This window comes from Anomaloglossus baeobatrachus, chromosome 6 (genome assembly GCF_048569485.1).
Source record: "Anomaloglossus baeobatrachus isolate aAnoBae1 chromosome 6, aAnoBae1.hap1, whole genome shotgun sequence".
Taxonomy (NCBI): domain Eukaryota; kingdom Metazoa; phylum Chordata; class Amphibia; order Anura; family Aromobatidae; genus Anomaloglossus; species Anomaloglossus baeobatrachus.
In genome coordinates, this window is record NC_134358.1 from 421,295,650 (window position 1) to 421,310,064 (window position 14,415).

At 51.5% G+C, this 14,415-nt stretch overlaps 1 protein-coding gene across 3 annotated transcripts in view; it reads right to left on the minus strand.

The window, feature by feature from the left end:
- The window catches only part of EZH2 (enhancer of zeste 2 polycomb repressive complex 2 subunit), a 152,916-nt gene extending 143,670 nt beyond the window's left edge, over nt 1-9,246 (minus strand). For all 3 annotated transcript variants that reach the window (XM_075315162.1, XM_075315160.1, XM_075315164.1), the window contains exon 1: nt 9,121-9,246. The gene's annotated coding sequence lies outside the window, so the exon portion shown is untranslated. The remainder of the gene's footprint in view (nt 1-9,120) is intronic.
- Between the last annotated feature and the right edge of the window lie 5,169 nt (nt 9,247-14,415).

Sequence of the window (14,415 nt, forward strand, 5' to 3'; positions counted from 1 at the left end):
GTGCACACACTGCGTTTTTTGACGCTGTGTTTTTGTGCGTTTTTGGCTGCTAAAAACGCACAAAAACGCACCTGCGTCGAAAAAACGCGGCAAAAAACGCACGCGTTTTGCCGCGATTTGGTGCGTTTTTTTGCTGCGTTTTTGCTCACTGCGTCCTTATGCGTTTTTTATCAGTGAACAAAAATAAAAAAGGTCTGATGTCATTTCCTTCTTCAATGTGTTCTTCATTCTCCACTAGTGTATGCAGAAGAGCAGACAGCTGCAGAACTACAAGGCTCAGCATCCGCCATCCAATAGTGTATGCAGGAGAGCAGACAGCAGCTGTCGAACTACAAGGCTCAGCATCCTCCTTCCAGGACTGTATGCAGGATTTCTTTGCCCCCCCAAACAAAAAAAATGACGTGGGCTTCGCCATATTTTTGTATGCTAGCCGGGTACAGCAGGCAGGTACGGGCTGCCCCCAACCCCCAGCTGCCTATTTGTACCCGGCTGGGAACCAAAAATATAGGGAAGCCCTTTTTTTTAAAATTTCATGAAATAATTTTAAAAAAAAATGACGTGGGCTTCGCCCAATTTTTGAGTCCAGCCGGGTACAACTAGGCAGCTGGGGATTGGAATCCACAGTGCAGGGTGCCCATGCTTTCTGGGCACCCCCGCTGTGAATTGCAGTCCGCAGCCACCCCAGATAATGGCGCTTTCATAGAAGCGCCATCTTCTGGCGCTGTATCCAACTCTTCCAGCTGCCCTGAAGCCGGGTGGCTAGCTAGGTAATAATGGAGTTAGGGCTAGCTGTATATTATCAGCTAGCCCTAAGCCTGAAATTCATGGTGTCACGCCAATATTAGACATGGCCACCATGAATTTCTAGTAAAGATAAAAAAAAAACACAACACACAGAAAAATATTTTTATTAGAAATAAAACACAACACAATTAGTGACTCCATCTTTATTGCAATAAAGAACCCCCCCTCCGCAGTAATCCTGGGTCAAGGGTCCCGCGTCGTCCAATCCGGATCCAATATCATCTGATCGGTTTGCTGGAAGGCAAAGCGATCAGATGATGTGTCAGGATCAAGTGCCTGAATCCCATCACACATCAGCTGATTGTATAAAAGCCGTTTATACAATCAGCAGATGCATCGGTGCAAAAAAAAAAAAAAATAATACTCACTTATGTGCTGATTACCGGCAGCTCCTGCAGCGATGGGGCGGGAGTCTGATCCTGTCCGATCGCTGCAGCAGCTGCCGGTAATCAGGGATGAAGTCTCCTGACGCATCCGCTGATACCGGCCGGGCGCCCGCGTCACCGCGATATTTACGATCACCTGATGCGTCAGGTGACTGCATCAGGTGATCCATCGCCAGGTCCTGCATCCATCGGAGCTTTCCCGGCCGCCTGCTTACAGCCGGAGCGGGGGTGGCGATACCGTGAGAGGAGATGGGAGCGGGCATAGCACCGGGACCCTGCAGACAGGTGAGTATAACTTTTTTTTTTTTTTTCTACTGTTAACTTTTGTTTTCGCAGCCGCTTCCACCTCCTGCCTGTACATGGCGCCGCATGGCAGCATACATGCACAGGACGGGAGATGGAAGCGGCGGTGACGGTACCGGGAGGATTCACGCTTCTGTATATACTGACAGAAGGAATCCTGTTCCTGTACACGTCACTTTACTGCCCACCTCCTGCGTTTATAGCTGCGTTTTTGGTCTTAGAAACGCACCAAAACGCAGCTATTTGCGTTTCTCATTGCGTCTTTCAACATCCCATTGAACTCAATGGATGAAAAGCGCAGTGAAAAACGCGGGAATAATTGACATGCTGCGCTTTTGTGGTCACCACAAAAACGCAGCTGAAAAAAACCGCTGTGTGGGGACAGCAAAAATGAAAACTCAAAGACTTTGCTGGGGAAGCAAAGTCATGCAGTTTTGAGGCCAAAAACGCACCCGAAAAACGCGCAAAAACGCCGAGAAAAACGCACTGTGTGCACATAGCCTAATACTTTAGGGGAACCAAACAGAATTCTGGTGGTTTGAGGGGTTGAATAATAAATGACTCTCTGAATAAACTTTTCACAATTTAAAAAAAAAATAAAAAAAGAAATAACATTCTTTTTTGCTGCAGTGCATTTCACACTTCCAGGCTGATCTACAGTCCAAATGTCACAATGCCAAGTTAATTCCGAATGTGTAAACCTGCTAAATCTGCAGGGGGTTGAATACTACTTGTAGGCACTGTACTTTATTTTAAGGGTCAGGGTATCTATTAAACAAAGAACCTGTCCCCTCCAAAAATGCTACTTACCAACAGATTAGGTGGCAGGCATTTACAGCACCTACGGCAGTACTACTGGAGCAGCAGCTACAGGCAGAAAAAGTTATTTTCTCCCTGCAAACTCTTGCGTCCATTCACAGGGACGGTGCTGGGAGCTATAAAGCTAGGGTCATATCACCGTTTTTTTTCATCAGAGAAAATGGTCCGATGACGCTAATCACACTCGGATCAGAGTTTGATCCGATTTTCTCAGATGTGGAGAAGATAGGTCCCAGTGCGACATGATGTTGTATTGGATCAAACTTGGACCAAAAATACAGTCTAGTGAGCGACCGCTAATTATTCTCTGCAATGCACATACAAGCTGTACAGCAAGCTGTCAAAGCTACAGGGAGCGATAACCGTACGCTCAATGTAGCGAGCAGTGAAGTGCAGCACGGTGGCTCAGTGGTTAGCACTGTACAGAGGCTCAGTGGTTAGCACTGCAGTCTTGCAGCGCTGGGGTCCGGAACGCAGTGCACAGACTGGCCAACAGCTCTCCCGACCAGAACATGACAACTGCAAAGAAATACATGAAACTGTCACGCTAGGGTCGGGAGAGCCGCCGGACAGCGTGTGCTCTGGGTGCCAATCTTGATCCAATTTAAATGGCCGTCTGACGACCCTTAGGGGTACTTCTCACATAGCAAAATCACTGCCGAGTCACAGGTTTTGTGACGTACCATTGACCTCATCAGCGATCTCGCGGTGTGTGACACTAAGCACCGACCTGGCCCCTGCTGTGCAATCGCTGATCGTTACACACTGTCCTGGTTCATTTTTTGCTCGTTGGTCTCCCGCTGTGCAGCACACATCGGCGTGTTTGACGGTGGGAGACCAACGAGCACCGACTGTGTAAGCAGCGAACGCTGGTAACCAGGTAAAATATCGGGTAACTAAGCAAATCGCTTTGCTTAGTAACCCAACGTGTACCCTAGCTACGAATACAGGGAGCCAGCGCTGGCAGCCTGTAAGCGGTGTACGCTGGTAACCAGGGTAAATATCGGGTAACCAAGCAAAGCTCTTTGCTTAGTTACTCAATATTCACCCTGGTTACCAAGCGCAGCATCGTTACACGAGTCGCTGGTGGCTGGTCGTTGGGAAGATCTGTTTGACAGCTCACTAGCGAGCCTGTAGCGACGTACCAGCGATCCTGACCAGGTCGTATCGTGGTCGGAATCGCTGGTACGTCGTTTTAGCAAGACGGTACCCTTAGACTTTTTTTTTTTTTTATAGGCATCATCCGAGTTACATTTTTTTCTTATCCATTTTTTTTCTTTTTTAACTGGAGCAGGTAGACAACGATACTTTGACTCTTACCAATGAATCAGTTAAAAAACAAAGACTTGGAGGAAACTAAAATACAAAGATGGTCTTCTATTTAGTACAGATCCCCATAGACCAGGGGTCCCCAACCTTCCTGACCACCTTGAGAGCGAGTGGCGAGCCACATCCAGCTCCCGCCCCCCTTAAAGTAGTGATACCCAGAGCCCCCTTTACTAGTACAGTAACAGCCAAAGCTATTCCACAGAAATCACACTGGAGCGGTACATAAGAATAGAGGGGTTCCCACAATACCCTCATTCATTATCTTCACATCAAGCACTTGCACTACACTGTCACATCCAGCTTCAAACACCTCTTCTGACTGTTAGAAGAATCATTGGTCTCCAGCTTACCTCACCTAAATTATCTGTAAACCCCCAAGGCCAGTATATGTGCACCTAGATCCGCTCTTCTGTGCGCTGCTATTCACTAATGTCACCATCTGCAGACCTGCTATTCATAGCTGTTTGCTAGACCTGGTGCTAATGAAACAAGCTGGTATACATCATACATCTGTGCAGTAGCATCACCGGCTCCAACAGGCACACTTTGCTCTGCGCATGCGCTGAGACGCGTCATTCCAGCTCCTATGTACTGGAAACAGTAGGGTAAAGAAATGTGCGCCTGTGCAAGCAGTGATACTACTACGCAGGCATGTGATTTTGTTGGGCTATGTTGATGACACTGGATGTGTCATCCGCATCAATCAAACCTGGAGGACGGCCCTTAGGAGAAGAGAGGCAAAGATGCCCCAGTACCGACGCACATCTGTCCGAACCATCCGATTTACATCCAGCACGAAAAGGCATTTATGGTGGTTTACAGGGGGGAGTCAGGAGACAATAGGCAACTTTGTGTAATGCATAACAGGAGCTGGTAAAGGTGGTGGCATTTGTTCAAACATAAATTAAAAAAACAAATCTGGTGGCAGGTTGCCTTGGATAAATTTCCCACCTTACTGGATGAAATTCTGGCATTTGCCAGACAAAGCACACAGTGATTCCAAAAACAGAGGTGAATTATAGTTTTCACTCTCCATAGGTTCCATTCCTGATCTTGGCTTACAAACATGAAATGTGCAGAAGGTCCAAACAGGAAGATCAAGGACAGTTTGTAATGAAAAAGTGAAAGGCGCATGAGCAAAGAGGCACGTAATCTAACCCAACAACTGAAAAATTACAACTGGACAGGAGCCAATCCATGGATGGCATGTAATCCTAAAATGATGGCAGAGGGATAATACAAGCCACTTGGACAACTTCATTATGTGTATGGCCAGCTAAGCGTCAGTGATGGGACGGTGACCAAAATGCCGAATAGCCATGAGGGTGGTAACATGACAGCACCTGCTACATTAGAATGGAACTATATGAAAAGTGATTACATTCAAAAGGTGATAGGACTACATGTGTATGTACTGGGCAATACATACGTCTCCATTTGGGAAGAAGACGCAGACATTACCCTCTGGATTAGGAGAACGATTGCCAACTTCAAATCCTGTCCATCAGCCGAAGCTCATCCATACCATGCCAGCTGCACACACGGACAGCACCGCCATGCTACTAGTGCCAGTATGGTGGTGCGCTGTGTCGGACTGGGATGACAGGAACCCACCAACAGATTCTACAGCTACATACAAATATCCCCCGCATCTGTGCGCAGTTTTCCAGTCTACACATCCTCCATACATTTGGATGGAAAATGGTCAGCCCCATCTCCACTAAAGTATATGGAGGCTACAGGGGCTGACCCCAAGCCACATGATACGCGAGGGTCCAACAGGTGGCATTTATCATGGCACACTCATAGTGCAGCAGGGGGCCTACCTGTATGTAGTGCACTGGGGCCATCGGGGGACTCACCTAACCCTCTCTGTGGGTCTGCGCCAGAGACCACCATATCCACGGCCAGAGTTCCTGCTGCCTAATGAGACCTCAATGCGACCACCAATGTGATGGGACTTGTCTGCATATCGTGCCGTGTCGCCTCCACAAAACACTGATCAGCAGTAACTGCTGCAGGTACTTGTCAGGATAGTGAGTGGTAACGTTACAGTCGGTGCGATCACTCATGTCCTAATGCTGCGCAGAGCCGGCACCCACAGCCTCCAGGGCGCACGGCGCTGCGCAGAGCCGACACCCACAGCCTGCAGGGCGCAAGGTGCTGCGCAGAGCTGACATCCACAGCCTCCAGGGCGCAAGGCGCTGCGCAAAGCCGGCACCCACAGCCTCCAGGGCGCACGGCGCTGCGCAGAGCCGACACCCACAGCCTCCAGGGCGCACGGCGCTGCGCAGACCCGACACCCACAGCCTCCAGCATACACAGCGCTGCGCAGAGCCGGCACTCACTCCTGCACACACAGCGCTGCGCAGAGCCGGCACTCACTCCTGCACACACAGCGCTGCGCAGAGCCGGCACTCACAGCCTTCAGCATACACAGCGCTGTGCAGAGCCGGCACTCACTCCTGCACACACAGCGCTGTGCAGAGCCGGCACACACAGTCTCCAGCACATACAGCGCTGTGCAGAGCCGGCACACAGTCTCCAGCACGTACAGCGCAGAGCAGAGCCGGCACTCACTCCTGCACGTACAGCGCTGTGCAGAGCCGGCACTCACTCCTGCACGTACAGCGCTGTGCAGAGCCGGCACTCACTCCTGCACGTACAGCGCTGTGCAGAGCCGGCACTCACTCCTGCACGTACAGCGCTGTGCAGAGCCGGCACTCACTCCTGCACGTACAGCGCTGTGCAGAGCCGGCACTCACTCCTGCACGTACAGCGCTGTGCAGAGCCGGCACTCACTCCTGCACGTACAGCGCTGCGCAGAGCCGGCACTCACTCCTGCACGTACAGCGCTGCGCAGAGCCGGCACTCACAGCCTCCAGCACGCACAGCGCTGCGCAGAGCCGGCACTCACAGCCTCCAGCACGTACAGCGCTGCGCAGAGCCGGCACTCACAGCCTCCAGCACGCACAGCGCTGCGCAGAGCCGGCACTCACAGCCTCCAGCACGCACAGCGCTGCGCAGAGCCGGCACTCACAGCCTCCAGCACGCACAGCGCTGCGCAGAGCCGGCACTCACAGCCTCCAGCACGCACAGCGCTGTGCAGAGCCGGCACTCACAGCCTCCAGCACGTACAGCGCTGTGCAGAGCCGGCACTCACAGCCTCCAGCACACACAGCGCTGTGCAGAGCCGGCACACACAGCCTCCAGCACATACAGCGCTGTGCAGAGCCGGCACTCACAGCCTTCAGCACACACAGCGCTGTGCAGAGCCGGCACACACAGTCTCCAGCACATACAGCGCTGTGCAGAGCCGGCACTCACAGTCTCCAGCACACACAGCGCTGTGCAGAGCCGGCACACACAGTCTCCAGCACACACAGCGCTGTGCAGAGCCGGCACTCACAGTCTCCAGCACACACAGCGCTGTGCAGAGCCGGCACACACAGCCTCCAGCACACACAGCGCTGTGCAGAGCCGGCACACACAGCCTCCAGCACACACAGCGCTGTGCAGAGCCGGCACTCACAGCCTCCAGCACACACAGCGCTGTGCAGAGCCGGCACTCACAGCCTCCAGCACACACAGCGCTGTGCAGAGCCGGCACTCACAGCCTCCAGCACACACAGCGCTGTGCAGAGTCGGCACTCACAGTCTCCAGCACACACAACGCTGTGCAGAGCCGGCACTCACAGCCTCCAGCACACACAGCGCTGTGCAGAGCCGGCACACACAGTCTCCAGCACACACAGCGCTGTGCAGAGCCGGCACTCACAGCCTCCAGCACACACAGCGCTGTGCAGAGCCGGCACTCACAGCCTCCAGCACACACAGCGCTGTGCAGAGCCGGCACTCACAGCCTCCAGCACACACAGCGCTGTGCAGAGCCGGCACTCACAGCCTCCAGCACACACAGCGCTGTGCAGAGCCGGCACTCACAGCCTCCAGCACACACAGCGCTGCGCAGAGCCGGCACTCACAGCCTCCAGCACACACAGCGCTGCGCAGAGCCGGCACTCACAGTCTCCAGCACACACAGCGCTGCGCAGAGCCGGCACTCACAGCCTCCAGCACACACAGCGCTGCGCAGAGCCGGCACTCACAGCCTCCAGCACATACAGCGCTGTGCAGAGCCGGCACTCACAGCCTCCAGCACATACAGCGCTGTGCAGAGCCGGCACTCACAGCCTCCAGCACATACAGCGCTGTGCAGAGCCGGCACTCACAGCCTCCAGCACACACAGCGCTGTGCAGAGCCGGCACTCACAGCCTCCAGCACACACAGCGCTGTGCAGAGCCGGCACTCACAGCCTCCAGCACACACAGCGCTGCGCAGAGCCGGCACTCACAGCCTCCAGCACACACAGCGCTGTGCAGAGCCGGCACTCACAGCCTCCAGCACACACAGCGCTGTGCAGAGCCGGCACTCACAGTCTCCAGCATACACAGCGCTGTGCAGAGCCGGCACTCACAGCCTCCAGCACATACAGCGCTGTGCAGAGCCGGCACTCACAGTCTCCAGCACACACAGCGCTGCGCAGAGCCGGCACTCACAGCCTCCAGCACACACAGCGCTGCGCAGAGCCGGCACTCACAGCCTCCAGCACATACAGCGCTGTGCAGAGCCGGCACTCACAGCCTCCAGCACATACAGCGCTGTGCAGAGCCGGCACTCACAGCCTCCAGCACATACAGCGCTGTGCAGAGCCGGCACTCACAGCCTCCAGCACACACAGCGCTGTGCAGAGCCGGCACTCACAGCCTCCAGCACACACAGCGCTGTGCAGAGCCGGCACTCACAGCCTCCAGCACACACAGCGCTGCGCAGAGCCGGCACTCACAGTCTCCAGCACACACAGCGCTGTGCAGAGCCGGCACTCACAGCCTCCAGCACACACAGCGCTGTGCAGAGCCGGCACTCACAGCCTCCAGCACACACAGCGCTGTGCAGAGCCGGCACTCACAGTCTCCAGCACACACAGCGCTGTGCAGAGCCGGCACTCACAGTCTCCAGCACACACAGCGCTGCGCAGAGCCGGCACACACAGCCTCCAGCACGTACAGCGCTGTGCAGAGCCGGCACTCACAGCCTCCAGCACATACAGCGCTGTGCAGAGCCGGCACTCACAGTCTCCAGCATACACAGCGCTGTGCAGAGCCGGCACTCACAGCCTCCAGCACGCACAGCGCTGTGCAGAGCCGGCACACACAGTCTCCAGCACACACAGCGCTGTGCAGAGCCGGCACTCACAGCCTCCAGCACATACAGCGCTGTGCAGAGCCGGCACTCACAGCCTCCAGCACGCACAGCGCTGCGCAGAGCCGGCACTCACAGCCTCCAGCACGCACAGCGCTGTGCAGAGCCGGGAGCCCCTCCTCCTCCCAGATGGGGGCGGCCCCTTTGTCCTCGCCTGCACTCACACAGGGCCCATAGAGTAGCCCACTGTAACCAGCACACGGGACAGGTGAGAATTACCGTAGGAGTAGTTGTCTCCTCCGCCGGTCCTCCTCTTCCGCCGGTTCCTCTGCTCCCCCCCAACGACTAAGTGACAGCCGAGCTCACTCAGCAGCGCCGGTCCCGGGCGCCAAACTAACCTCCCTAATCCACCTCTCCCCGCCCACCCTATCCCCGGCCGCAGCCACGCCCACACCGGCGCCTAACCACACTCTTGTCATTGGTCGCTGAAGCGGCGCTCTACGCCAGAACAGCCAATGAACGCGCAGAGAGGGAAACGAAGCCGGCGCCAGCAGTTCCCCCCTCGCCTGCCGCGCTCCGCATCCTTTGTTCTGCTTTTCCTGTGGCGGGTGCGCGCTCAGCTTTTCCTCCCGGCGGGCTACGTCCTGCGCACTCGGGACGGGTCAGGGCTGTACGGAGACTTCGCGGCTCTGCACATGTCACTTCGGGCTGTCCGGGGACGACACTTATGCGGCTCCGTGTGTCACAGTCTATGGGATGGGGCTGGTGCCGGTTTCAGACAGTAAATATTTGGCGCCGTCTCGTTACTGGCGGGAGGAAGAGAGTGGGCGGGTAAAGTTTGAATTTGTGACCTGGCCGTTGACCGCGTTAACGTTTACTTTTCCGATAGTGACGTGGGCGGGTGCGTACAGAACACGTGACTCCACACGCAGTGATGACGGTGACCGCCGGCGGCGCAACAGCTGTGAAGTCTGTAGTGCGCAGCGGTGTCCGGCCCGGCACCAATAGCAACCGGGGAAATACACGCCGGTAACGCGTCCCGCTCGCTCCTCCACTCCGGGCGCTTAGCCACTTTCTCCATAGCTAATGTACAGAAGGGCACAAATGGCGGAGTCCTGAGGGCAATCCAGGCTTTCCGGTCTGACCTACACCCTGTAAGAAGCGGTGCGATAAAATAGTCTGCAGGACTAACAAACGCCATCAGTGTCCTATAGTGGACTCGACCTGGCCGTCATGGTAATGGCCGCCTCCAGGGGCACCGCGGTATGGCGCCCACCAGCAGAGCGGACTGACAGCTGATCCGTTACCATCCGTTACATCGGATCCTGCAGAGATCTGTTGGGGAAAACATTCTGCAAACACAACTTTTTTTTTTTTTTTTTGTCAATTAGCTTTCTTTTGTATTTTCAAATGGAAGATAAATAGCAATCCGTTTCCTGATCCACTCTCCATGGACTCCAATGGAGGAAAAAAAAAACCCCAGATCCAGCAGAAATGATTTTGCCAACTATACCATTAACCCCTTCACGACCGGCCGATTTTTCGCTTTCCGTTTTTTTTTTTTCGCCATTCTTTTTCTGAGACGTAACTTTTTTATTTTTCAGTCAATATGGTCATGTGAGGGCTCATTTTTTGCGGAACGAGCTGTACTTTTAAATGAAACCATCAGTTTTACCATATAGTGTACTGGAAAACGGCAAAAAAATTCCAAATGCAGAAAAATTGCAAAAAAAGTGCGATAACACTATGGTTTTTGAGCTATTTTATTCACTGTGTTCACTATATGGTAAAACTGATGTATGGGTGTGATGCCTCAGGTCAGTGCGAGTTCGTAGACACCAAACATGTATAGGTTTACTTTTATATACGGGGTTAAAAAAAAATCGGAAGTTTGTCCGAAAAAAGTGGCGCACGTTTTACGCCATATTCCGTGACCCGTAGCGTTCTCATTTTTCGGGATCTATGGCTCAGTGACTGCTTATTTTTTGCGTCTCGAGCTGACATTTTTAACGGTACCATTTTTGCGCAGATGCTACGTTTTGATCGCCTCTTATTGCATTTTGCGCAAAAGTTGTGGCGACAAAAAAACGTCGTTTTGGCGTTTGGAATTTTTTTGCCGCTACGTCGTATACTGACCAGATTAATTGATTTTATATTTTGATAGATCGGGCGTTTCTGAACGCGGCGATACCAAAAGTGTGTGTATTTTTTTTATTTTTTTAACCATTTAATTTTCAATGGGGCGAATGGGGGGTGATTTGAACTTTTAGGTTTTTTTTTTTTTTATTTTACTAGTCCCCCTAGGGGGCTATTGCAATCAGCAATCCGATCGCTCTGCAGTATCTACTGATCACAGCTACACAGCTGTAAACAGCAGATACGCTCTCTTTCTCTTTTGCTGTGCCGTTGGCACAGCGAAAGTGAAAGCAAGTCATGTGTAGTACAGGAGTCATCACATGACCCTGTGCTATCATGACAACTATCGGAAGTCACGTAATCGCGTCACGTGACTTACGGTATCTGGCGGTAAGTAAAACTTTACCGCGATCGCGCTTATAATGGCGCTGTCACGTATTGACAGCGCCATTTAAGGGGTTAATCGGCACGAGCAGATAACGATTCTGCTTGTGCCTAGCAGGCACACACATCTCAGCTGTGAAAATCAGCTGAGATGTGCGCCGATCGTGGCATGCTGCCGCCGGAGGACCGCGGGCAGTAACATTATGACATTTAGGACGTAATTTTACTGCCCACGGTCGTTAAGGGGTTAAGGCTATGTGCGCACACAGCGGGTTTTTTTGACGCTGTGTTTGTGGCCGCTAAAAAAACGCACCTGCGCCAAAAATGCATCGGTCGTTTAGGTGCGTTTTTGGCTGTGTTTTGCTGCATTTTTGATCACTGCGTTTTGCAGCGTTTTTCCAATGTATTGCCTGGGTGATAAAACCAGGAAAGAATTGTTCAAGTGGTTTAGAGCAACTTGGGGCACTGTTCACTAAATAGTGTGGTGTTTTGTTTTTTTTTCTTTTCAGCTCGCACAAAATCTTTTGTACTGCCCTATGTCGGTTGCAAAAAAACTCCAGGCAAATCCTTGAGCTACTGGGGTGCCTCAAAAAGCAGAATAAAAATTGATCAAAAGAAATTGTGGCCCACAATGGTACCAATAAAAGCCTCAACTCATCCAGCAAAAAAAAAAACAAGCCCTCATGTGAAAAATAAAAACCTATAGCCTTCAAAATTTTTAGTTCCTATATTTGCTTGTTAGTGCATTTGTAAAGTCATGTTGGAGGTGGTTTTACTGATCTGAACGAGCAGCAGGAAATCTGTCTAATAAAATGTCATTGTAACATTCTCCTTTGATGTTGTATATAGTGATCATATTCACTGTTAAAAGCCAAGCTCAAATATGACCATAAACCAAGCAAAAAGCGACAGATTAAAAAAATAATCATTGCAATTTTACTTCATCAGGTCTTTTGTCACTGAGGTTAATTATCCCAAAGCTTTAACACTTTTTCAAGTAATGTGTTAGAAAGTATGCATCAACATCATTGTATATAAAGGCATTGTCTGGTCATAAAATATTGATCCTATGATAGGTCATTATTAGTGATGAGCAAGTACTATCATATTCTGGTGCTCGGTACTCTTAACCAGCAGTTGGCTGCTCGGATGGGCATGACTCGAGTACCCAAGTATAATGGAATTCAATGGAGAACTCAAGCATTTTCCCGAAAGCGTTCTGAATTAGCTTCCATTGTATTCGGTTACTCGAGTCGTGCCTATCTGAGTATTAAAACTGTTCGTTATGGGTACCAAGCACCAAAGCATAGTAGTGCTCGCTCATTACTAGTCATAATTATCATATCAGTAGAGGTCTGGTACCCCCCAATAATCAGCTGTTATAAGCTCCAGATGCAAACAATAAATGGAGCTGCAATGTGCAATTCAATTCAATGTGCAGAGGCTGCTGCCGAGTATTGCAGAACAGAGATGCTACTCAGTATTGCTTAGCCTAACAATTGGTCATTGAGGGTGTTATGTGCGCACTTTGCGTTGAGGTTGTTGCAGTTCTAAACGCATCCTATGGCAGAAATAGTCATTGTTTACTTTTGTCATTTGCTTAAAAACGCATCCATTGTTTGTGCGTTAGTGCGTTTGTAAAGCGTTTTCAATGTTTTCCACATGCATTTATAATGCTTTTTTGTGGTAGCGTTTCACATAGAATGACAAGCTAAAATAAAGCTGCAAATGTGAAAAAAAAATTAAATAGACATCTACTGCTGTAATTTGCTACTACCAAGAAATCAAGAGATTCAGTAGTTAAGTACCATATTCTGCTACAATGTCTTCTCCTATTGGTACATTACGGTTAAGAAGGATAGAGACATTGTTTATTGATTTTAATGTGGAGAAATAGTGAAAAAAAAACATACTGTATTTTTCCGCTTTATAAGACGCACCTGATTATAAGACGCACCCCCAAATTTGAAGGAAAAGAGAATTTTTTTTTTTAATGTTAAATGGGGTCTATCTTATAATGCCAGTGTCCCTCTAACAAATCATATAGGGTATATGTCCCTCATAGCCCCCGATCCTAAAATTAGCCCCCCTTAATCTGGATATGTCCCCCTTTTATTGAATATAGCCCCCTTGTGATGGCACACGTTCCCCTGTGCTGCCTATGGCCCCTATAGATCACACAAGTCACCCTGTGTTAGATATCGCCCCCATGCTGCTGCCCATGGCCCCTATAGATCGCACAAGTCCCCCTGTGTTAGATATCGCCCCCATGGTGCTGCCCATGGCCCCTATATAGATCGCACAAGTCCCCCTGTGTTAGATATCGCCCCCATAGTGCTGCCTATGGCCCCTATAGATCGCACAAGTCCCCCTGTGTTAGATATCGCCCCCATAGTGCTGCCCATGGCCCCTATATAGATCGCACAAGTCCCCCTGTGTTAGATATCGCCCCCATAGTGCTGCCCATGGCCCCTATATAGATCGCACAAGTCCCTCTGTGTTAGATATCGCCCCCATAGTGCTGCCCATGGCCCCTATATAGCTCGCACAAGTCCCCCTGTGTTAGATATCGCCCCCAGGCTGCTGCCCATAGTAAAATAAAACACTCTTTCCTTACCTCCTGCAGCACTGGTCTCCCTCCTGTCTCCCTCCGTGCTTCTGTTCCTCCACTTGCTGGTTCTTCGTGCCGGTCATGTGATCGGCACAGCAGACTGAGATCTCTGCGTGCCTGATCACAGTGGAAGCAGGGACACCGGGGAGAACCGCTGGAGGGGGTAAGTAAAGATTTTTTTATTTTAGAATGAGTAGCAGCATGGGGGCCATATCTAACACAGGGGGGGCATGTGCGATCACAGGGGGACCGCTCCCCCAGCCCGTCACTGCGGTGCGATTTCAGCACCACCGGCGATGGACAGCGGTTGTGCATATTATATGAGCGAGAGCAGGAGATCAAAGGCTGCAGCCCGCAGCGTTCACCTGCCCCCAGCAGCGCCCCCACCTCCCCTGGACCCTGCAGTGTGTGTGTGTGTATATATATATATATATATATATATA